Source organism: Nematostella vectensis, chromosome 15 (genome assembly GCF_932526225.1).
Source record: "Nematostella vectensis chromosome 15, jaNemVect1.1, whole genome shotgun sequence".
Classification (NCBI taxonomy): Eukaryota; Metazoa; Cnidaria; class Anthozoa; order Actiniaria; family Edwardsiidae; genus Nematostella; species Nematostella vectensis.
The window spans coordinates 2,059,897-2,086,024 of record NC_064048.1 but is presented as its reverse complement, the minus strand read 5'-3'; the positions used below and the strand labels follow the sequence as shown (position 1 = coordinate 2,086,024).

The 26,128-nt window shown below is 49.4% G+C and overlaps 1 protein-coding gene across 3 annotated transcripts in view; it reads left to right on the top strand.

Moving 5' to 3' along the window:
- LOC116610163 (zinc finger protein 239-like) overlaps positions 1 to 21,809 on the top strand; it is a 31,542-nt gene extending 9,733 nt beyond the window's left edge. For 2 of the 3 annotated variants that reach the window (XR_007306757.1, XR_007306756.1), the window contains 2 exons: positions 19,704 to 20,817; positions 20,882 to 21,809. The gene's annotated coding sequence lies outside the window, so the exon portion shown is untranslated. Of the gene's footprint in view, positions 1 to 15,789; positions 16,020 to 16,479; positions 16,600 to 17,486; positions 17,714 to 19,703; positions 20,818 to 20,881 lie in introns of those variants that run through there. The other variant, XR_007306758.1, reaches the window with a different exon arrangement.
- Positions 21,810 to 26,128: the final 4,319 nt, after the last annotated feature.

The window sequence follows — 26,128 nt, the reverse complement described above, 5'->3', positions numbered from 1 at the left end:
ACAATCAGTTATCAATCAGCCGTAAATGGGTCAACATGACAGGACAATCAGTTATCAATCAGCCGTCAATGGGTCAACATGACAGGACAATCAGTTATCAATCAGCCGTCAATGAGTGAACATGACAGGACAATCAGTTATCAATCAGCCGTCAATGGGTCAACATGACAGGACAATCAGTTATCAATCAGCCGTCAATGGGTCAACATGACAGGACAATCAGTTATCAATCAGCCGTCAATGAGTGAACATGTCACGACAATCAGTTATCAATCAGCCGTCAATGGGTCAACATGACAGGACAATCAGTTATCAATCAGCCGTCAATGGGTCAACATGACAGGACAATCAGTTATCAATCAGCCGTCAATGAGTGAACATGACAGGACAATCAGTTATCAATCAGCCGTCAATGGGTCAACATGACAGGACAATCAGTTATCAATCAGCCGTCAATGGGTCAACATGACAGGACAATCAGTTATCAATCAGCCGTCAATGGGTCAACATGACAGGACAATCAGTTATCAATCAGCCGTCAATGAGTGAACATGTCACGACAATCAGTTATCAATCAGCCGTCAATGGGTCAACATGACAGGACAATCAGTTATCAATCAGCCGTCAATGGGTTAACATGACAGGACAATCAGTTATCAATCAGCCGTCAATGGGTCAACATGACAGGACAATCAGTTATCAATCAGCCGTCAATGGGTCAACATGACAGGACAATCAGTTATCAATCAGCCGTCAATGGGTCAACATGACAGGACAATCAGTTATCAATCAGCCGTCAATGGGTCAACATGTCAGGACAATTGCTCTGAGCGCTAAATTCAAATTTCATATTATAACCAAAATAAATATCATTCCTAGAAATGTCCATCTAAAAATGTTTCTATCTATCGTAAAATAATGCTATACCAAGCTGTGTGCGCTCTAAAATACGAGCATTTTCATCACAGCGCGAGAATAATTTATGCAGGTGCGCTTGATTATGGATAGCGCAAAATTTAAAATTTTGCAGCCAAAACGTGAGTGGACAGCAAATACCTAATTTAACAACATCTTAACACAACTGTCTTGTTACCTGTGCAAGAAAATTTTTATTCCAGCCTACTGACGCTCAGAGAAAAGCAATTTTGCAGAAGGCTTATAATTTGTGACTGCTAGCTTGGCAGTGTTCTGGTTATTATTGCAAATTATGAGCCCGGGGGTGGGAGGAGCTTTCCCTTTTATAGCGGAATCTGATGTTTAAAATCAAATCGATAATGCTTGCACTGTAAATTTTGAGAAATTATATAAGAATGCCTGTAGAGTTGAATTTGGACAGATGGACTTGACTCGGGCAAAGCTAGCCTGGTGAACTAGAAAGAAGTTGTCCGAATGGACTTAACTGGGATAAAGCTGTCCGGAGGGCCTTGACTGTGAAAAAGCTGTCCGGATGGACTGAACTAGGATTAAGTTATCTACAAGTCAATCGAACGGTCTTTTCGTTTTTTTTTTTCCAAATTTCTTTTTCCAGAAAAATGGTCGATCGAACGCACCCTAAAGTGACAATTCACTAACAGTCTTACCTGAGATCTTACGATCAGTCCAGCGACTATTGGTGCCATAATTCCGTTGAACGTCGAAAAAGTGTTTGCCATTCCCATAATGGCACAAGATAACCTGGTGGCGATGTCCAATGCATTGACGCCCACCCCACAATTGATAAATGACATCGAATTCAAAACAACAACGATGAATGGCGCTATGTTATAGGCCGTATATGTCACTACGATGAGGCAAATACAGTGAAGAAAAAAGCCTACAAGAAAGTTAAAAGTAACATTGTAAGATGTACTTTTTATCATTGTATTATTGTATTCTATTTTATTATTATCATCATAAGATAAGGGGTTAGTTAGCTCGGTGAGAGAAAAGAAATTTCACTCGAATATTACCACCCGAAATGGGTCGTTATCATCACCAATTCACGGTCATTATTATAATCATCATCATCATCTCTATCATAATTATCAATTTTGACGATCGCGAGGTATTTCCTGTTACATGCGCCGTCGTGTCTTAGGCCTCTTATTGGTCGACTGAATGTTTGGCGTTAATTTCAATCTCGTGTAATTTTCTGTCTAGTTCTTGGTTTCTCTCCCCTCTCCAACAACAAAAAAATTCTCTCAAACAAAAAGTATAGTTTGAAAAATGTATGTTTTAGCCAGACCTAATGATACTACCAGCCCCTTGTCATAAATCATCATTCTATGATACTCATAATTAGAAAAATGTTTTTTTAACATTTCTTGATGTACTCACCACCGCATATGAACAGTTTACGTATGTTTGTCAATGACATGAAGCCCTCGGCGTTGATAAAGACTGCTGATCTGCTTACAATAGGCATCGTTACATGGCTGTCGAAAGAAACGAAGGGCAAGAAACATTAGCTATTAGATTGTGCATTGAGGGCCAATAAAACAGAAAGGCAAATAGACAAACATACGGTAAAACCAATAGACGGACAGACGGTCAAAGAAACAGACGGACAGGCTCAGATGGGGGGACCAGGGGGTTTCATAGAAACGAGTGGGAGGCGCGAATCGCCCCTCCGGGCCTCCCAGCCCCGTTTTCCCGTCTTAGGCTTGGGAGGCGCGAATCCCTCCTCCGAGCCCCCCAGCCCCGTCTCTATATATCAGGCAGATGATGCTTCACGTACATAAACAATCGGTAAAAGCTAATGTAGGCCAAATCGATTTCACGTACATAAGCTTTTGGCAATTGCTAATGTAGGCCAAATCGATTTCACGTACATAAGCTTTTGGCAATTGCTAATGTAGGCCGGGGCCGTTCCGCGTACATAAGGTCTGGGCGAAAAAGCGCATGGATAAATCTACGCAAAACCTACGGAGCGCGGAATAACCGTTTTTCGGCCGTAAATTCAAACGCCACGCCGAGTTCTACTCGAACACCTCGCTCCCGAACTCCTCGCGAATTTCTCGCAGCCTCTTTTTCATCTTTTCGCGTGCCTCCAGGGAGGGCCCTTTCCCGCTTTTTTTATCACGCGGTGCGAGGCCGTGCCGAGCTCTGATAGCGGCCTTGAGCGCGTAGTATCTCTCTTGTTCCTGAAGTATTAGCCGAAACTCTTCGTCTGAGATATGCCCGTCTTGCAGAGCCTTAGAGACCAGCTCGCTGAGCGAGTTTTTCTTACTCTCCGCTAAAACCATCGTGTCTTCGTGTTTAGCCACCTTGCTCGTAAGACCCCTAGAGACTACGCCCGCGCCCACGACACCGACCAGCCCAGCGACCCCTGCCAGCGGACCGCCGATCAGAACCCCTATCCCACTCAAAGAGACCCCCACCCCGGCACTGGAAAGCGCCCCTGCAGCGATGCCGGATGCCACAGACACAGCATGGGTAACGGCAAAGGCGCGCTTATACTTCTTCCGCACCTGTCGATGATGCGTTATCTCATTGTCTAGAACCGCCTGAGTGTCACATATTTTCTGGAGTCGGAAGCTTTGCACGTCGCCGCCGATGCTTGCCGGAGCGGTGGGCGTCATGTGCGTTTGCGGGCAAATCGGGGGGCAGACGCTGGGAAGCGAGGGGTATATGGCACCGCTGCTAACGTCGCTGTTTGCCATGCTGGTTATGTCGGACCTAGGTTAGCTCTCATACGAGGCGAACAGGCTTGCCCCTAAAGTCCACCCGTCTACCGTGGTCATCCCTGATCCATATTTGGATACTTGAGATAAACTCAGAGGAAGATGCTGCGACACAAACGGGGATGTCGGGCCCATAGACGACTTTCTCGTGCGGCCTCCCGCGGGTCTCTAGGCAAGCGAGAACGTTTGAAGGCTCGTCTAAGGCGAGGCATTGCGTGCGGTCTACGATATCGCAGAAGATGTAGAGGGCCTCTATTTTCGGCAAAGTTACCTTAAGTGGGGGCTCCCCTACGGGCAGTACGAGGCCCCGCCCACCCAACTGATCGTCTTTAGCCTCTAGGCCGAATAGTGCGCAAAGCTCGGCGTTCAGGAACGCAACGCCTTTGGACACGAGCGCGATCTTCCCGGTGAGGGGATCCAGCTTCGCGGTCAGAATCTTGCTTTCAGCGCGGTTGATCGTTCCCACGATGGACTCGGCCGTGTGGTGCCCGGCTGGCAGAGTAGCGATGGGCGGGAGGGAGGCTATAGTCATTATCTGATGCTCCCGCTCGAGATTATACCAGCTGTTAAACAGCGAGCACTGCCGGAGCGCCACGAAGCGTGGGCGCCTTATCGGCTGCTCGAAGAAGAGCGTCAGTTCGCCTCCGGTGAACACAGCATGTAGGACCACCATTGTGTTGAACATAGCCCGCCTTCGTGTTTAATAGGGCTGAGCATGGATTGGGAAGGCTGGCGGATGCTGAACGAGGTTCCCCGAAGGGAGGAGGAGGAGACGAAGAAGGTGGCAGTTGCGGCGGGAGCCTCTATAGCCGGACATATCAAACACGCTATAGCCGAACAAGTCAAACGCGCAAAGACCGGTTTCCCCAGGTCTCTGACCCTCGCGCAAAAGGTGCTCTACGCCGTGCCCGCGACCCCCGTGGAGAGCACGGCCTCAGACATCACCCCACTACTCACGCTGCTAGAGATACACGTGGCTGAGGACAAATCATTCACGACTAGGATCCGAGACATATGCAAAGAGACAGTAGTCACGCACAAGTCCGCCAAGGAGTCTCGCCGGTGGCTATCGGAGCCTTCCTATGGGTACTGGCCACAGCAACTCAACTTTGCGACCGCCGGATGTGGGGTGTCCCTAGTCGACCACTTTCACCACGCTCCCCTCTGTCATCAGGGGATTTCTAAGGTTTCACGTCTACTTTACCACCCGGAGGATACTCTACGAGCTCGGCGCCCCCCTGCCTGGCGACAGCCCGTTCACGCAAAAAGGTAACCCCTACAAGAAGGCCGCTTTCGAGCGTCTATGTATAGAGTTCGGTTTGCCGCGTAAGCCGGACTTCCGATGGGAAGGCGGGCGGAACCACGGGCTAGGCGATGTGTTTGTGTTCTACCCGGGGGAGGGGTATCGCAACGTGCACGTGATCCGTGGCTACGACACGGCGGCGGACGAGTACCCGAGCCACCTCAATCTGTTTAGCGACGAAGGTGGGACGTATAATAGTGGGAAGCAACGACGACCACGGGGGCGTGCAATATAGCTGGTTTGCGCCTCCCAAAGGTGAGGGGCTGACAAAAGCAGGGCTAGGAAGACTCGATCGCTCGGTCGAGGCGTTCGTCTACACAGTGCTTGGCGCGCAGGTAAACGTCCGTTCCTCTATCGCGGGGGCCTTTGGGCCGGCCATGGAGGCGCAGGCGGAGTTCACGAAGCTGCTTGAAGACGCGATCATAGAAAACGACATCGCTCAAAGCGTGCAAAGGTACCAGTTGGCCGTGCAGGAGGCCAAGGTGAGACTGAGTCTTGCGGTCGCACCAGGAGTGTGGCTGATGCCGAGCGATCTGGTGATAAACACGCAAAGCGTCGTGGGCTACAACAATATAAGCTACAGAAAGCCACGGACTCCATGACGCTCGGCTCAAACGCGACCAACACCGAGACAAAGCCAGTCGGTTCTCATAACATGGCCGGTGGGCATCCTAGGGTGCAACACGTGACTGACCCTGGGATCGACCGCGTGCCGTCCCGGCGGCAAAGCAAGGATTCCGCCCCTGCGAAAGTGCACGCAGAGGGCGCGGCCCCTGCCCCCTCTCCACGTACGCACGCTGCGCATAGCATGTCGGGCGAAAAAAGTGACCACACCGCCCTCAAGGCGGGGCTGTCGGCACTCGCGGTGGCCGCGGCGTATTACTTGTTCCGATGACTGCTTTGCATTCGACGAACCAAGAACGCGGCTACGGCTAGAATGAGCAGCCACGCATTTTCGCCAAGGAATTTCACCGCTTCTCCTGCAGCCTTAAACACGAAGTTCGCGATGCTGCCTACTAGTAGGCAGTTAGGGTTAGGGTTAGGGTTAGGTTAGGGTTAGGTTAGGGTTAGAATTAGGGTTAGGGTTAGGGTTAGGGTTAGGGTTAGGGTTAGGGTTAGCAGCTCTTGGACCCGTTCTGTGTTCTCCTGGATGACCGCGTCTATCTCTGCCACGGACCCCATCGCCAGCCTGAAGCCTCTCAGCGTTGCAACGTCCTGTCGGACGCCCCCGTCCTCGTTGAACAGCTGTCTTGGTTTAGACCAACCTCCTTTGCCGAGGTTGCGAACCTGTATTAGCGTCTTTCCCCTCCGGTTTGACTGGAACCGTAGCAGATTCTCGTTAAGGTCTGGGTATTCCTCCCTGAGGGACTGGAGACCGAGTCTTGTCGCTGCACCCGCTGTGATGAACGAGTTGTCAGCGCTTGCCGTTCCGGCGGTTTGCGTTGCGCTTCGCGTAGCCATGCTATGCGCAGCATGTGTACGCGACGACGTGCTCGTCATTGGGATCGACTCCCCATCGTCGGGGTCAAACGGGATGAGGGGCGTCGTCTCGTCGTCCCCCGCCCCGCGACCGGCGGACGCACCCGGCAAGGTATCGTCAATGTCAACGTCAACAGCACCCATAATGCGTGCGCATAACTCGTGCTATGCTATATTAGACATGTCTAACAGTCCGCACCATAGCCACGCGGCTTCGTACTTTATGTATATACGATATACGTATACGATGTCAGTCAGCGATAAACTCGACCCCCAGCGAACACCCAGAACTCCTCTGGGGTTGAAAGCCGAGAGAACTGTTCACCGGGTCACTCTCAACCCGTCGACGGCCTCCCCAGGCGAGACGCTATATGTGGCGGTCCCAAAGCTATCGGAGAGAATCACGAGCCCCGAACCACCCGCGACCCGGCCTAAACACCCTGGGCGAGTTGAAGCCGGAAGGCGCTTGGCAAAGTGGAACCGGATTAACAGAGCGAAGAAAGAGACGCTTCGTGTCGTGCAGTCGCCGGTGGCCCCGGGGCCGAGCGAGCCGCAGGGACGCGAGGGCTTGCGCGCCGACGATGCCGAAGGCGTCACACACACACCAGCCCCGGAAAGCAACTCTGCTTGGCCGGCTAGCTCGGTTATCGGGGTCGCTGGTCTTCTAGTGACATTGTTCGGCCTCTACACACGTAGGCGGGAGCTAGCTGCCGCGTTCACTCGCACACCAGCTGTTAACCAGCGAGCTACCGACCCGCATGCTACCGAAGGTACCGACGACGTGACTCCGCCCGCAAGGCCGCCGCTGGCGGCCGCCCAGCAGACCAAGGATCGCGTTCCGGCGACAGCGCTTCGCGCTCCCGGACAATGCAAATCTCGGCTGTTATCCATGGAGTAAGCAGACATTTAGACAAGAGGGCCCCACCCATATCCGCACGTCCGTGCATCTCACACGTATACGTGTACGTGTACGCATATATATAATGTCGACGACACAGCAGAGCTAGATTACAAAGACCATCACCGACGCCGCAGTCATAACCGGCCTCGTCGCCGGTATCGGCTGGGTTGGGCGCAAGGTCTTACGCGAGGACTTCACCAAAGAACCCTCCGCGAACGCCATGAACTACGCAAAAATGACTGCCGCCGTTGCAGGTGCTGTCGCTTTGAAGGGTTACCTTGAGGACCAGAAGATCCTGCCCATGTAGTAGTGTACTGTGGCGTGCGTAGGCCTCGTATTAGACTCGTGCGTGCTTTGCACATGCGTATACGTACACGTATACATACACACAGCACCTGAAGTGTGCGCACGTGAAGTGTGCGTACGTGAAGTGTGCTTCGCACAAACATGGCCTCTATCGCGATTTTGGTTGGCGGCGCCGTCCTAAACGCGACTGCATTCGTTGGTGGCAACTACCTCGCAAAGTTCCTGTCGAACGATGAGAGCCCTGCCTTAGCTGAGAAGGAGAGGCACGACAAGGCCCTAGAGAAATACCAACAAGACTATGGACGCTACCAACAGCGGCTACAAAAAAATCCTAGATTGGCAAGCTCAAAGTCGCGAGAGAGGGTCCCTCGCAAAGCAAAACTTCACCGACACTGACTACGCGCTCAAACTTCACAACCAGACCCGGCCGGAACAATCCCTGGAGTCGATGCGGGCTCCTGAGCTGTCCGACTACTACATCCCCAGCAAAACACAGAAAAACGCCGAGTTGGCGTACATTGGCGCCGGCGCTTTCGCCATCGGCTACGTAGCTAGTCGCTTGCTGTTATGCAGCTGCCGTTGAAACGTGTTTCTGCTGCCGTTCCGGCATCTAGGCGGCCTTTTTCCATGCTGTGCGTATACGTACTTATACGTACGTATACGTAGATGATTGCAGACCGAGCGCTTCGCGCAGCAGTGCGTGTACGCATGCGTATACGTACGCCGAAGGCGTAGCAGACGGCATCCGCCTGTTGGAGACTGATACATGCGTTGCAACGCATTGCAATGTATCGCGATACACACGTAACGGCCCGCCGGAACGGCAAGCGCATGTCCGACGAAGAACTTGGTGCGTTCCTTCGTCCTATATACTACGCCAGAGGCGGCTTCCAGGGAGTGACCGCTCTGCATGCCAAACTTCCCAAGGGCTCAGCATCCATAGATCGAGTGCGCAAGTGGTTAAGCTCGCAGCCCGTCGACGGCCTCCCCAGGCGAGACGCTATATGTGGCGGTCCCAAAGCTATCGGAGAGAATCACGAGCCCCGAACCACCCGCGACCCGGCCTAAACACCCTGGGCGAGTTGAAGCCGGAAGGCGCTTGGCAAAGTGGAACCGGATTAACAGAGCGAAGAAAGAGACGCTTCGTGTCGTGCAGTCGCCGGTGGCCCCGGGGCCGAGCGAGCCGCAGGGACGCGAGGGCTTGCGCGCCGACGATGCCGAAGGCGTCACACACACACCAGCCCCGGAAAGCAACTCTGCTTGGCCGGCTAGCTCGGTTATCGGGGTCGCTGGTCTTCTAGTGACATTGTTCGGCCTCTACACACGTAGGCGGGAGCTAGCTGCCGCGTTCACTCGCACACCAGCTGTTAACCAGCGAGCTACCGACCCGCATGCTACCGAAGGTACCGACGACGTGACTCCGCCCGCAAGGCCGCCGCTGGCGGCCGCCCAGCAGACCAAGGATCGCGTTCCGGCGACAGCGCTTCGCGCTCCCGGACAATGCAAATCTCGGCTGTTATCCATGGAGTAAGCAGACATTTAGACAAGAGGGCCCCACCCATATCCGCACGTCCGTGCATCTCACACGTATACGTGTACGTGTACGCATATATATAATGTCGACGACACAGCAGAGCTAGATTACAAAGACCATCACCGACGCCGCAGTCATAACCGGCCTCGTCGCCGGTATCGGCTGGGTTGGGCGCAAGGTCTTACGCGAGGACTTCACCAAAGAACCCTCCGCGAACGCCATGAACTACGCAAAAATGACTGCCGCCGTTGCAGGTGCTGTCGCTTTGAAGGGTTACCTTGAGGACCAGAAGATCCTGCCCATGTAGTAGTGTACTGTGGCGTGCGTAGGCCTCGTATTAGACTCGTGCGTGCTTTGCACATGCGTATACGTACACGTAAACATACACACAGCACCTGAAGTGTGCGCACGTGAAGTGTGCGTACGTGAAGTGTGCTTCGCACAAACATGGCCTCTATCGCGATTTTGGTTGGCGGCGCCGTCCTAAACGCGACTGCATTCGTTGGTGGCAACTACCTCGCAAAGTTCCTGTCGAACGATGAGAGCCCTGCCTTAGCTGAGAAGGAGAGGCACGACAAGGCCCTAGAGAAATACCAACAAGACTATGGACGCTACCAACAGCGGCTACAAAAAAATCCTAGATTGGCAAGCTCAAAGTCGCGAGAGAGGGTCCCTCGCAAAGCAAAACTTCACCGACACTGACTACGCGCTCAAACTTCACAACCAGACCCGGCCGGAACAATCCCTGGAGTCGATGCGGGCTCCTGAGCTGTCCGACTACTACATCCCCAGCAAAACACAGAAAAACGCCGAGTTGGCGTACATTGGCGCCGGCGCTTTCGCCATCGGCTACGTAGCTAGTCGCTTGCTGTGATGCAGCTGCCGTTGAAACGTGTTTCTGCTGCCGTTCCGGCATCTAGGCGGCCTTTTTCCATGCTGTGCGTATACGTACTTATACGTACGTATACGTAGATGATTGCAGACCGAGCGCTTCGCGCAGCAGTGCGTGTACGCATGCGTATACGTACGCCGAAGGCGTAGCAGACGGCATCCGCCTGTTGGAGACTGATACATGCGTTGCAACGCATTGCAATGTATCGCGATACACACGTAACGGCCCGCCGGAACGGCAAGCGCATGTCCGACGAAGAACTTGGTGCGTTCCTTCGTCCTATATACTACGCCAGAGGCGGCTTCCAGGGAGTGACCGCTCTGCATGCCAAACTTCCCAAGGGCTCAGCATCCATAGATCGAGTGCGCAAGTGGTTAAGCTCGCAGCCCGTCGACGGCCTCCCCAGGCGAGACGCTATATGTGGCGGTCCCAAAGCTATCGGAGAGAATCACGAGCCCCGAACCACCCGCGACCCGGCCTAAACACCCTGGGCGAGTTGAAGCCGGAAGGCGCTTGGCAAAGTGGAACCGGATTAACAGAGCGAAGAAAGAGACGCTTCGTGTCGTGCAGTCGCCGGTGGCCCCGGGGCCGAGCGAGCCGCAGGGACGCGAGGGCTTGCGCGCCGACGATGCCGAAGGCGTCACAGACACACCAGCCCCGGAAAGCAACTCTGCTTGGCCGGCTAGCTCGGTTATCGGGGTCGCTGGTCTTCTAGTGACATTGTTCGGCCTCTACACACGTAGGCGGGAGCTAGCTGCCGCGTTCACTCGCACACCAGCTGTTAACCAGCGAGCTACCGACCCGCATGCTACCGAAGGTACCGACGACGTGACTCCGCCCGCAAGGCCGCCGCTGGCGGCCGCCCAGCAGACCAAGGATCGCGTTCCGGCGACAGCGCTTCGCGCTCCCGGACAATGCAAATCTCGGCTGTTATCCATGGAGTAAGCAGACATTTAGACAAGAGGGCCCCACCCATATCCGCACGTCCGTGCATCTCACACGTATACGTGTACGTGTACGCATATATATAATGTCGACGACACAGCAGAGCTAGATTACAAAGACCATCACCGACGCCGCAGTCATAACCGGCCTCGTCGCCGGTATCGGCTGGGTTGGGCGCAAGGTCTTACGCGAGGACTTCACCAAAGAACCCTCCGCGAACGCCATGAACTACGCAAAAATGACTGCCGCCGTTGCAGGTGCTGTCGCTTTGAAGGGTTACCTTGAGGACCAGAAGATCCTGCCCATGTAGTAGTGTACTGTGGCGTGCGTAGGCCTCGTATTAGACTCGTGCGTGCTTTGCACATGCGTATACGTACACGTATACATACACACAGCACCTGAAGTGTGCGCACGTGAAGTGTGCGTACGTGAAGTGTGCTTCGCACAAACATGGCCTCTATCGCGATTTTGGTTGGCGGCGCCGTCCTAAACGCGACTGCATTCGTTGGTGGCAACTACCTCGCAAAGTTCCTGTCGAACGATGAGAGCCCTGCCTTAGCTGAGAAGGAGAGGCACGACAAGGCCCTAGAGAAATACCAACAAGACTATGGACGCTACCAACAGCGGCTACAAAAAAATCCTAGATTGGCAAGCTCAAAGTCGCGAGAGAGGGTCCCTCGCAAAGCAAAACTTCACCGACACTGACTACGCGCTCAAACTTCACAACCAGACACGGCCGGAACAATCCCTGGAGTCGATGCGGGCTCCTGAGCTGTCCGACTACTACATCCCCAGCAAAACACAGAAAAACGCCGAGTTGGCGTACATTGGCGCCGGCGCTTTCGCCATCGGCTACGTAGCTAGTCGCTTGCTGTGATGCAGCTGCCGTTGAAACGTGTTTCTGCTGCCGTTCCGGCATCTAGGCGACCTCTTCGGACCCCAAGCCGCCTCGAGTCGCCACTCGTACCCAAGCTTCCTGTGGCGCCACTCTCCATACCTCGGATTTCGCTCCACGAGCTTCACACCACCGGGCACCGCCTTTGCGTATATGGCATCTGTGCACACTCGGAGGACGTCTTCGCGAGGGATCCGCCTCAACATGCGTCGCAACGCTATGTTTGTGTACGCCAAGACGAAGGCCCTGATATGGTACCATTGTGAGCGCCGGGCACCGTCTTTGTATTGGATCAGATGAGCCCCGTCGGCATGCTCGAAGTTAAGTAAGTGGTCGGTGCCCGCAAGGAGGTTTGTCAGATACGCGGCTTCTTCACGGTCGCGGACTACGATCGAGGACTCGTCGCCATGGCGAGCGTACTTGCCTCCAAAACGGACAGCGAGATCTCGACCCTGCGAGTCTTCGCCGCCGGGGCGGCGCGCGATGGAGTGGGGGAACTTGATGGAATCATTCCGACGCTATACAACACCTCCCTCGCCGCGGCCATGACGAGGTCACCCGAGTGTAACAGGTCCTTGAGCTCTGGCGTGGTGATCCAGCCCTCGTTTTGTTCCAAGTGCTGTCCTACCCTCCCGGTAGTGTAGGGGTGGCAGGCCTCAGAGAACCCCCACTCGGTCAGCTGAATGGCCCCGGTCAGTTGAAGAACCTCGCTCAATGGCCGCCCCGCAACATCCGCGATACGATACACGTTCGTAGGGAATCCGTATTTCCGTACCAAATCAATGGCGTCCGAGGCGCCGCCGGAGAGACTGTCCTCGCATCCTAGGTACTCCGCACGCATGTCGATATGCGCATGAGGCTGCGCCCCTAAGTTTTCCTTGCTGTTCTACACTTTGGACTCAACCTGCGCCGCTCGCCAGACGTCCCTGTATTTAAGAGGCGTTGGCCTGATGTTCTCTCTTTGGGTCCACTTCTTGAAGCGATACCCTATTGCACCGTCCATCGAGTGCGTAGCTTCGGTGTACTCTTGGTAGGCTGGGTGGTCATCAGGGAGCCATTGAGGATCATATCCAGTCTCGTCTGTAAACGCCCTGTCGATAGCCGCCCTGTCCTGTCCCGATCGGTACAGTTTGCCTTCGTGCGTGACTATAACACGCCCACACAGCCAGATCCTCGTGCTTCTGGGGATCGCCCTGTTTATAAAGCGAATGAGCACCTCTCGCACTTTTGCCTCGCGCGTTTTTGCGGCGGAACTGGTAGCGCGAGGCGCTGCCTCCCCCTGACATAACGAACGAAGCTCCCCCTCAGCCTAGACTTCGTGGACGCTCGCGATCGCAAGTGGTTCAGTCGGAAGCTCCGCCCAGGCGTGGTTATTGTGGCAAGGGATGGTGATCCTCGTCTTAGTCTTGTACTTCCCCGAGTCCCACAGAACGTTACCCAGGGCGTCCACGACTACTAGCTTTACCTCGAGCTTCTTTTCCATCTCAAAGAGGTCTTCTTTGGTGCATCCCGTAGTGGCCAGCTTCTTGTCAAATCGCTCGAGGATCTTGCCTCGTGTCTTGGTTAGACCAAGGGATTCCTCAAGAAGTCGGCAACATAGCTCACAACACAGTTAGCGAAGGCGTCACTCCCCTCTCGCTCAAACATTGGCCCAGGCTCACCATTTTGCTCAGGTAGAGGGCGAAGCTCGTATCTCACGTAGACGAGGTACTCCCGTCATTTCTCCCAAATACCCGCATCGATGCCTTCCAGGGCACCGAATGCGATTTGGCCCCCTCTTTTGACTAACGACCCACCGATCTTGTGCTCCGAGCGCCCTTCCTCCTCTGTGATTGGCGCCAATGGCTCTGCGGGGGCCTTACCAACGACCGTGAAGAGTCCGTAACGCCGTTCGGGGTCTACCATCTCGAGCACCAGCGGAAGCACTGCGTTCGCCCGCAGAGACTCTCGCTCGTGCGAGACCCACCACACCGAGCCGTCGTCATTAATATCAGGCCCCCGCACAACCGGCTTTAGAGCAATGACACCTGTTCCACCAAGATCTCGTATCTCCTGGTAAACACCGGCGCTTATGTCTTGATCCCGAAGAGTGGCATCCACGCTTGGGGACAGAAGATGGGCGCCGCCGACGAAGTGAGAATAGTACTCCTCGGGGTCTAAGCTCTCTGGGCCCTCTTGCCGCCGTCCCGGCAGCAGAGGGTCGACTTCCTCTGTCCACACTTTCACCGGTACGAGCGGCTTAAGCAGCTTGTGTTCGACATCGTCGGGGATGTCCTCGTACAGGATGTTCTGGACCAGCCCTGCCAGTACGGCGGGCGCCTCTTTGTCAGGCATGCTATCGAGAATCTCCTGGTAAACACCGGCGCTTATGTCTCGGCCCCGAAGAGTGGCATCCACGCTTGGGAACCGAAGATGGGTGCCCCCGACGAAGAGAGAATAGTACTCCTCGGGGTCTAAGCTCTTCGGGCCCTCTTCCCGCCGTCCCGGCAGCAAAGGGTCGACTTCCTCTGTCCACACCTTCGCCGGTACGAGCGGCTTAAGCAGCTTGTGTTTGACATCGTCGGGGATGTCCCCGTCCAGGATGTTCTGGACCAGCCCTGCCAGTACGGCGGGCGCCTCTTTGTCAGGCATGCTATCGAGAATCTCCTGGTAAACACCGGCGCTTATGTCTCGGCCCCGAAGAGTGGCATCCACGCTTGGGAACCGAAGATGGGTGCCCCCGACGAAGAGAGAATAGTACTCCTCGGGGTCTAAGCTCTCCGGGCCCTCTTCCCGCCGTTCCGGCAGCAAAGGGTCGACTTCCTCTGTCCACACCTTCGCCGGTACGAGCGGCTTAAGCAGCCTGTGTTTGACATCGTCGGGGATGTCCCCGTCCAGGATGTTCTGGACCAGCCCTGCCAGTACGGCGGGCGCCTCTTTGTCACGCATGCTACCGAGAACCTCCTCTATGTAAGCGTCCATGTTTGGGCACACCTTGTGCCACCCAGTCTCTAACTGAGCGTTTGGGTATACCCTGTGCCACCCAGTCTCTAATTGACCGTACTGCGGGCTGCGATGTCAGACAGGACGAGTGCGAACCATCCCCGAGCGCGCCTCTCGATGCCACGCATCCTCTGCCCTTCACGATTCGCTCCGCAGGGGCGGCACAACCGCGTCTCCGAATGAGTCCCTATGCCGCAGACCCTGCACGGCACGGGGAGAGGGCTGCCCTTACGGAGCCTTTGGAGGTGCACCTTGCAGTAGGTGTCCATGCACCTCCGGCCGCACGTGTTTGCGTGGCCGACCTTTAGCCACCCGCAATAATCTTTTCCGCACTTCATCCTTCGAACGCTCGGTATACTACAGGACAGACGGATGTCTAATTGCAAGTCCTTGGGGGTTCGAACTGCATCATTGGAAAAATATAGCCATGACACTTCATAACAGCTTCATTTGTTAGGGTGCGGGTCACAAAGTCCTTAAAACGTATGTTACTAAGTACCAAGCTCAGCAATTGCCCCAAAAAGTAGTGTACGCGAAGCGCGCCCGGCCTACAGCCCTAATTATTCATGTACGCGAGACGCGCCCGGCCTACATCCCTAATTATTCATGTACGTGAAACGCGCCCGGCCTACAGCCCTAATTATTCATGTACGCGAAACGCGCCCGCCCTACATTAGCAATTGCCAAAAGCTTATGTACGTGAAATCGATTTGGCCTACATTAGCTTTTGCCGATTGTTTATGTACGTGAAGCATCATCTGCCTGATATATAGAGACGGGGCTGGGGGGCTCGGAGGGGCGATTCGCGCCTCCCACTCGTTTCTATGAAACCACCTGCCCTCCCCCCCCCCCCCCCCCCCCCCCTCAGAGCGTGCCCATAAAACAAATAAACATGCAAGATCAAACGCTAGAACAAACCTTATTTTTAATTGCAATATGCAATCTGTCATCCCGCGATGTATGGGACATAATTTCCTTTGCACATAAATTTCATGAAAAAGTAAGCTTCTAAAATAGTAATCACCAAAAGAAATATCTTTCATACTTGTTGGGCTTCCTGTGTGTTTCACAAAAGAGAACAAAATGGCGGACGAGTCGCGTGTCGACGCATGGGGAGAAGGTTAGTATAATCTACTTCATTTTACCATTTTACTGATTATGGGATAGTATTTGTCTGTGACTAGGTTTTTTGTGTGGTTGTGTTATTCTATAGGACTCTGTTGTTATGTATATTGCATGCACTCTTCAACCTTTATACAGTACTTATTGTAAATGTTTTCAATTTCGAAGTGTCGATGGTCAGTGTTTTTTCCTAACACCCATTCTATTGTAAAAGCATTTTACAGTGCTCCATTCCCACCCAAAAAGTTGGTGTTAATTTACCAGAAGGACTGGTTTATGTAAAGCATTAAATTCATTTCACCGTTAACTTTCAAACTATGTGAACAAAAGTTTGACTCACCTTCAAATAAACATGGTAATAACGGCAACTATGTAATTACTACATCACACATGAATATGAGATTTAGTTACTAATTAGGTCATGTAACATTTTTTTTCGCTTTCCCATATTTTAACAGACTTTAATTGTCCTGATCTGGGTATACACACTGTATATCAGGTTGTGTCTTTCTCTGATGTTCCTGTAGTGTGGATATATGCTCCAATTGATTTCTTCCTGGAAGCATCAGCAGCCTCAGGTCTGCCTAGAAAAATCTATTGAAACAACCTTCAGCAAAACTAATTAAAAATGGACACAGACCTTTTTGTATGCTGCACCCAGACTCTGGAATGCTTTGCCAGACAATAATTTGTGAGTTTTTCAAAAGCTGAAATTGAATTAGACCATGTGTAATATTGTGTTTTGAGTCTTCCTTTTTTTCAATTTTGCTGATAGAATGTCATTTACATACAGTAAGAAACACAATTCATAGCAGACTTCAAACTCACTCTACTGACATTCTATCGGCAAAATTGAAATAAAGGAAGACTCAAACACAATATTACATGGTCTGAAGTTTTATTTTTTACGATAAAATATTTTTTCGCTAACATATAAATTCCCACATACATTCCTTTATAAACCACTGACAGTAGCCTTGGGCTGCCTGTGGTTGCACTCGCCGAAGCGACTCGTGAAATTTGTGCTTTTGAAAATCTCACATGCGCAAATTATTTCCAAATTAAACTCAAAAACCATATGATTACCTTTACAAATCTTATATTTACCTAAATTAGCTTGAATATATTATGTCTTGCCTTTTTATTATTTTCAATCAAATTGTAAATTATCATTATCATTATCTTTCTATCATTATTATTATCATTATCATTATTACTATTACTTTTACTATTACACTGTCACTGTTACTATTACTATTATTATTATTATTGTTATTGTTATTAATATTATCATTATTATTATTGCTTTTATTTTTTTATTATTATAAATATTTGTGGTGACTTTACAATGCTTGACGCTTGCGAAGTTTCCTGTTTTCTTTGATACTGCAATTTTTTAATTAAAATTTTATTACTCCCCCATTTGTCAAAAATGCTTTAAAGAAGTATTTGTTTTCTTTTTCAGGGATAGGAGTTGAGTGATTCTGGCCTCATTTGTATTATGGGTGATAAAAGTCAAGGAAGTCATGTCAGAGAAGAAACCTATAAAGCAACCTTCTGATCAGTGTCAGAATTTGATATGTACACAGGAAATAAAAGTTGAGCCAGAACTATTTGATTTAAAAAGTATTGTAAAGGAGACATCAAAAGCATTAAATTTATCTGAGAAACCACACAAATGTGATGAATGTGGTAAGTGCTTTACCGAATCAGGAAAGTTGAAGAGACACGTAATGATTCACTCAGGACAGAAACCATTCAAATGTGATGAATGTGACTAGTGCTTCACCCAACAAACACACCTGAAGACAGGCTTAATCATTCACTCAAGACAGAAGCCCTAAAAATGTTAAGTAATGATTGATAATGATTGATCATGGATTGCAACCGTACAAATGTGATGAATGGGAGAAGAGCCGCATTGTGACCAGTTTACTTTCGGAGGTCAATATTTTAAAATATTTTTCGCGTTGTCCGTTAAAAATCATCGGAGACTGTTTCGTAATCGACCGGAAGTAAACCGGTGATAATGCGGCTTTAATGACTTTTCCTTGACCTGGACCGAAACCATGCGAATAAGGTTAATGAAGTGCTTTGTCCGAACTGTAGGTCTGAATGACTTGGTTCATTCTAGACAGTAAACCGACCTTATTAATTCCTAAGAAAACGCTTATGGTAATTTACTGAGAACAGAAACTCAGCAAGTGTGACATTTGTTATGAAACATGCCTACACCAGGAAAAAAATCATGGAAATGTGAAAAATGTTGCAAAGGCTTTGTCCGATTCGCACCTGTGAATGATCTGCTCTGCACAGAAACCACGCTTGTAATTCATTTGGCAAGTCGGTACCCAACATAGAGGGATTTTTGCGCCATTTTTTACCTATTTCGAACCCAAACACATGTAGAAATTTGCCAAGATCTCTATGCAATAGTTTTTCTGGGCTTAGAAAAAAATATTCCGATAATGAGGAGTTATGTAGCTTTGGAAAGCGGTATGTCTCTATGTGACCGCGACGCTAGTGGTTCGGACATTTGGTTTCTTTTAACAATTTCGTGTGAGCTTTGCCCAACACCTACATAAGAATAAGGAAACAAGGGAAGGTTGTCAATGTGGGCTGTGTCGTTTGACATGGCGGTAAAGCTAGTGCCTAATTGCAGCATTTTAGGACGTTTCAGGCTGATTTTCGATGTGTGAAAGTTGCTTTGACTGGTTAGCCAACAGTATTGTGATGATGGGAAAAGTTCACTCTGAAAATCTGGTTAAGCTAATAAATATATGTTATTTACCAGCTGGGAGGTCCGTATCATGAAATACCGTGACCGAGGTCTTGAAAATACTGACCGAGGCCAAAGGCCTGATTAGCTGTTGAGCGGGCTGGAATCCTAAAATATTGCCCGTGGGCAGTTATGGATATTTTTTTCGCAGCGGGCTTTTTTTTACATAGCTGAGTGAGTTTGCGAATTTCGACCAAAAAAAATAAAAAAAAAGAAAGAAAGAAACAGAAATCAAGAATGGACGACGACGCTCACTTTAAGTAGGAGTTTTATTATCCTGACAAGATTGTCCAAAAGAACATTTTGAAAAGAAGAAAAACAATCTGACGAGCCGGCGAGCTCCACCGATAGCCAAGAAATACAAAGCTTATTCATATCGGACAAACAAGCAAAAGAATTGTTAACAAGGAATGCAACTACCCCAAGATACTGCAGCTTCTTTGTAAATTAAATGTTTTCTTTACTTCAAGAGTTCTTAACATACCGTAGCCTATTCATGCCGTGAAGACCGACCTCTGGGCTTTTTTTCTCATTGTTCGGATCTAAAGCACCTTGGGATGAAGCCTGTAGCTCCCAAAAGGTAAAAATAGGAATAAATAGCCCGAAAAGTCGTTGATCACGGTGCTTATCACAACGGTCAATGAACCAAGTAACCTTTTTGCTTCGCTTTTCATTCATCTGGGCGCACAGATCATTCTTCTATTTACGTCTGAAGGGCTTGGTCTTTTTTGCACGGCCTGCGGCCTTGGGTACATTCAAGACCTCAGTCTGATGTTTCTCCGTACAGACCTTGCGCTCGATTATTACAGTTATTATATCGACATTAATCAATTAAAGTTATTATTATAGTTATTATATCGACATTGATTAATTAGTATTCATCTTTTTTGCTGATTGTTTCAGATTCTCATCGAAATTATCTGAAAACGAAATGCAGGGTCTGTGCTGCTCATATTAAAAATGATTCAAGAAAAGCTGGAGTAAAAAAGTTCGAAAGTGATTGCTTTGGTCTCTTTGGCATTGTAGTCCAGGAAGATCTTCCGACTATTCACCCGCCATATTTGTGCTATAAATGCATTCTCTCATTGGGACGCTTCAAAAAAGCAAAAATCAAAGGACAAACATTTGTGTCAAAGAAAGCTCTAGTGCAATGGACGGCACATACAGAGACCTGCAAATGTTTGACTAAAAAATCTGGAAGACCAACAACAACAAAACAGTTAATATGCCCTTCCACAAGCAAGGAATCATCAGACACAGATACAGCCAGTGAGTCTGAAGATAATGAGGCTGAGATACTACTGAATCGGCTACTACATGAAAGCGTTTCTTTGCCGGCTAGCTTTAGCTTAGAGCTAGCAGAGGCATTAGGACTGCGCCATGACTTCTGCATAATTGATATTAATGACATGCAGGGTTCTCTATCCAAGATTGACAGGGATCACCAAGATCAGATTGTTGCACACATTATAGAATCCCAAGAAGAGCAAATATAATCTGATGTTCGAGATTAATCAGGGGTTCCCAATGACATTGAGATAATATCCAAACATGACAACAGCAAGTGGATGTCAGAACGAGTCCCCCTAGTTCAACAGATTGTTGATGGATTAAGTGACCGTCACACGCCTACCCTCCTGAAGGTTGCAGCCACAGAGCACTTATATCAGCTTTGCAATAGGAGATTTATATCTCCTCTAAGTTTCTGTACAAGTACCGTGCTGTATTCGCTTACATCAAAAAAGGCTATTGCTGATCTTTACGGAAAAATGCATCCAAGTGGCTCCTTTTCTACTATAAAATCCTGGCTGAATAACCTTTCCATGAAGTTGCTTCCCTTCTCAGAAGGAGATACCCTTGTAGCATTCGATAATGATCAGCATAATAATCATAATTATAATAAGCATAATAAAAAGCAACATAATAACAAAGCGAAATTATCAATTTTAACCAGTGTCTGCCAAGCTGAGGTTGATGGAAGAGGGACACTTCAGAGAAGAGACAGTCTTTCTCCCAGGTAAATAATATTCATGTAATATATGATAAATTTGTTTTTGTTCATATAATGGCTTTTTTTGCAGAACAAATCCATGCTGCACAAATTTATAGTGGAAATGGGAAAGGAGCAAATGAAACACAACAGTATTTGGGGAGACGGGATCGACGAGAAATTGAAGACTATGTCCTAGAAGGAAGGAAAAAGGATGTTCCCTGTGAGTGGGACATCAGTGGACATAAAGAAAAGGAAATGTGTGAAGGAAGAATGGTGGACTTGAAACAGGCTGAGGAGAGCGCAAACGGGACAGATTTACTTGGGACTGCCCTTGTCGCCCCAATACGGAAGTATTATTACAGGACGGGTTGTCATATTGTTTAGGTTATAGTTACTTGTCGTCTAGTATTTCATGTTCTTATCATAAAAGACTGAAGTTTTGTTTATCTTTTAAGGATAATTTGGATTTTGTTTCCTTAGTCTAGATTTTAGCACGCCCGTGAACCCTCCGCTTCGATGACCTTTTGGCGCGTCTAAATCCAGGGAGTGTCCAGTTTCTTATACGTGGCAAAATCGTGGTTTCTTCTTTTCGTTTCGGACATTTGATTTGGCAAGTTGAATGTTCTTCGAAACCACATGCCATGTTCACCTCTAGATTTAGACATCATTATTTTTATCGTTATTTCGTGGGAAAATGTTGTAGTCGAGCGCTGTTAGAGAACTTCATTCATTATTTTTGTAAATAGGTAGGGACGAGAAACCAACTCTGTGATTTCCTACGCCCTCACGCTTTTCGTTGTTTGCTTCGTTTTGCCGAATGTATCCAATTCTCCCTGTTCTCTCTTGATTTGTTTTACATTTATTTCCTTTCATGTGGCACCACCACACAGATTGCTGTCTGGTTCTAGCGTATAAATGTAGAGAGCCTAGTACTCTATGTTTATGTGTGGCTGCTGTATATTGTGGTTGCTGTTCTGCGGTTGCGACTGCGGACAATTAAAAGTTTGAAAATACCAGCCTCGCCTTCGTCTCGGCTAGTCCTCTAACACTGGTGGAGATCCCCGGCTAGTCCCCTTACACTGGTGGAGTTCCCCGGCTCGTCCAAAAGGACGAAGCAAATAAGAAAAGGAATGAGCAAGAGGACATAAAAATTTCTAACACAGAAGATAAAGAGTCCCCTAAATATGCATCTACCCATTCTTCACGAATAATTCCTTTAAGTTTGTGCCGTGGGACGTGGATCCTACTATAATTCACCGGTACTTCAAGTCTTTAAAAGAGAAGTGAACGAAAGACAGTGAACATTAATTATACGATAATGAATGAACTTGACTCCTTGTATACAGAATATAATGGACGGTTGACAGACAAGCTGAGGAAAGTTAAGATGGACATTGATAAAATTAAAGAAAGTATCTTCATCAACTTTGACCAAAGTTTGTTGTATACGAGGGCAGCCTTCTGTAGATTTCATGTTGTTCTGTCCTGCTTCTTACACAGATGGCAAGTCACTCGCTCAAGGAAAGCTGCAGATCTTGCGGATGGAGGAAACAATAGTTATCAGAAAGGGCATTAGATATACCCTGATATTCAATCAACATCAGTTTGATAAACATTTTGACGTGTTTCCAATTAAATCGGGAGGACCAGAATGTTCTCCTACATCGTCGGATTCTGTAGCAGTTTAATGTAGCAGTTCCATGGTGGGAGAAATGCAGTACTGTCCTGTGTCGCCTTGTGATTCAGATTCTTCCGAGAGCGGATATATGTATGTATATCAAAAAGGAAGCCGGCAGAACCCAATATTGATAGAATCGGACAATGAACAGTGGACGGTGTCCAAAGTTCTTTGGTGTTTGGAAAAGGAAGATCCTAGGTCCAAGTTTATTTTTGTTTTGATACTTATAATCGTTTGTAATTTATTGTGTTCGAGGACAAACACGAAGCTGACAAGGGGGGTATGTTACAGGACGGGTCCTGAAAACGTTCAGGGGGCTTTACTACAAGCCCAGTGCGGGTAGTACTTGGCTGAGATGATCGCAGTGCCGTGGGGCTCGAAACATCTCCAATGGCCTCTGGCATCTCTGGTTCGGCCACAGGTTGCTCTGTCGGTGTCAACTCTGTTGTCGTTAACATCGATGCAGTCGGACCTGCCTCTAGGCAGGGCGGGGTATACCGGGTTGTCCAGCTCTCATCCAGCCGGCTTGTCCAACACCTCGCTGCCTTCTCCTGGAGTGGGGGAGCGAAGTTGCTCTACATGTCCGATGTGACCCTCATGTAGTATGTCAAGAACTCGCCGCCGATGCTTGGGTGGCACCACCACACGGTTACCCCACATGGTGATGCCGTGACAGACAGTAAGCTGTTCCCTGCGGCTGCTGTAGGGTGCCAAGTCCGGGTTAACCTCAGCCCCTCCCAATCCCCTCTCTACCAAGGAGTGGGTCTCGGTTGGTTTCGCGGCGAAGTTCCTTTTCAGTGACCGGTGACACATCAAGAACACTCATATGGAACAGCACTGCACTAGCGGACGCCTCGACAATCCATCACAGTTGGCATGCTTTTGGGTTCCACGGTACTCGATTTTATACGAAAATGCACCAAGGAAAAGACACTATCGCTGCGGTCGTGCTGCCGTGGTAACTGGAACTCCCTTTCCGGGATCCATGATATACTTAAAAGGCTTGTGATCCGTAATCAACTTAAACCTCCGCCGCTCTAGGTACATCTGAAACTTACACACGCCCCAGTACAAACTCAGAGCCTCAATTTGAGCATATTTTCTTTCTGTCTTGCTCAATGAGCGGGATGCGTCTCCAATTGGTCTTTCACTACCATCTGCCAACACGTGTGACAGGACTGCCCCTAGCCCATAAGAGGAACTGTCGCAGGCGAGGTAAGTCCGGGTCAAAGTGTGTAAGGACACGCTCCTCCGACAGCATGCCCTTGACCTTCCTGAAACTCTGCTCCTGTTGAACACCCACGACACACCCTTCTGTAGTAGCTGGTGTAAGGGTGCTAGGTGAGTTGCCAAATCAGGCAAGAACCGTGAGTAATACTGTACCTTTTTCGGTTGAAGGCTGGTATTCGTACCAAAGCACCTGGGGTGGGTGGGTGGTGGTGGGAAGGGGGGGGGGTGGGTGTTAGGTGGATAGATAATCTGGAAGGGAGGAAAATGTGGAACATATATGATGGCGTGGAATGGCAAGAATGGGGATGATAAAAACAAGTATATAGAGTTACAAAATGGAAAGGTGGGATATTTCTTAGGGGGTGGATGGATGGGTGGTCTGGGTGGGGGCTAATGGGTAAACTAGGGTAGAGGTAGAGGGTGCAGGTGGGTAGGTAGTAGGATGGTTATTGGCAGTAATTTGGGCATAGGTAAGGGGTCTAATATAGGGAGCTGATATATGTCCCTGAGAGGTATGGGACGGAGAAGTAGGAGATGGGTGTAGAGGGGGGTTGTGGGTAGGGGTGCGGTTGGGTTGGTGAGTGGTGGGAGTGGAAGGGGATGGAGGTGACGAGCTAACGGGAGAGGTGAATAAGAGAAGGTTATCGATATCCTCATCAGTGAGAAGGTTATCAATATCAGTATCGGTAAGGGGCGGGTTGTTGGGAGTAGGGGAGGGAGGGAGTAGCATGTGGAGAAGGGTGTCATCATCTACATAGTCATTATATAGGGTGGTGGGGGGTGGTGGGGATGGTGGATGAGTGGACTGAGTGGGGAAAGGGTGCTTGGGAATGGGAGTGGAACATTCTGCGCGCACAGGGTCTTTGATGTGCACGAGCTGATCGCGCAATCGCACCATCCGTTATCACGCATACATTTCTCACGTAATATTGTAACGGTTCACCACAACTCACCGCAGCCGCATATAGACAGACATTTACAGGTAATTCTTCACATTTATTTTTACATAACACCCTACACCTTGTTATTATATATTAGACTTATATTATTGTAGACATAAATGTATTGTAAAGTTTCCTTTTAAAACACATCTACTTAATCAATTTTATATATAGTAATAAAACATCACTCAAACACCGATGTCCTTTTTTCATACCCGTAACAACTAGTCAAAGCGAGAAATCAAGCAAAAAAGACAAGAAACAAATAAAAAAAGAAGAAATCATAAAAGTAAAGAAGAAGAAGAAGAAGATAAAGAAGAAGAAGAAAGAAGAAGAAGGAGAAGAAGAAGAAGAAAGCAAAAGAAAAAAATGTACCTAGTCAAAGGTCTGTGTCCACATACAACAACACCGTCCCCCCCCCCCCTTCCTTCCCCAAGCAACCTTACGTAGACGTGTAGGGGTAAGGTGAATTGGCTAGCCACTCATTCACTTTGAAACACATCTTAAATGCGAACTCCTTTCTCACTAGACCTTCTCCATCTTTCCTCCCACCCCCTAGCATCCCTCGGCTCCCAGTTTCATTTCTCCCCTGCGCATTTGACTAGTACCTGGTCTTACCTCCTGATGATAAACCTTGTGCTAGAATACACGTAAGGTTGCTTTACATTTTGAAGAGCTCTAAGAAATATCCCACCTTTCCATTTTGTAACTCTATATACTTATTTTTGTCATCCCCATTCTTGCCATTCCACGCCATCATATATGTTCCACAGTTTCCTCCCTTCCAGATTATCTATCCACCTAACACCCACCCCCTCCACCCCCCCACCCCAGGTGCTTTGGTACGAATACCCGCCTTCAACCGAAAACTGTCGCAGGCGAGGTAAGTCCGGGTCAAAGTGTGTAAGGACACGCTCCTCCGACAGCATGCCCTTGACCTTCCTGAAACTCTGCTCCTGTCGAACACCCACGACACACCCTTCTGTAGTAGCTGGTGTAAGGTTGCTAGGTGAGTTGCCAAATCAGGCAAGAACCGTGAGTAATACTGTACCATTCCTAAAAATGAGCGCAGCTGTTCAACGTTCTCTGGGTTGGGGAGCTGTGTCATAGCTCCAGTTTTGGTCTTGGACTGATGGAGACCATCCGCAGAGATTATATGACCCAAGTATTCCACTGAATCACGCATGATTGTGGGTACTGAACTGTTTCTCCCCACTTAAGCTAGCATATAACTTCTCGATGCGTGGCAGGGGATACTCGTCCACTCGTAATCGGGGGTTGACTGTGACCTTAAAGTCTCCACATACCCGCACTTCTCCGTCCTTCTTGAATGGCGTTACAATTGGGGCCTCCCAGTCACAGTGGTCCACCTTCTTAATTATTCCTTGCGCTTCTAAAGCTTCCAAACCACGCTCCACAGCAGGCTTCCGGGCCAGCGCAACAGGGCGAGCCTTGAAAAACTTAGGGAAAGCGCCGTCTTTCAACT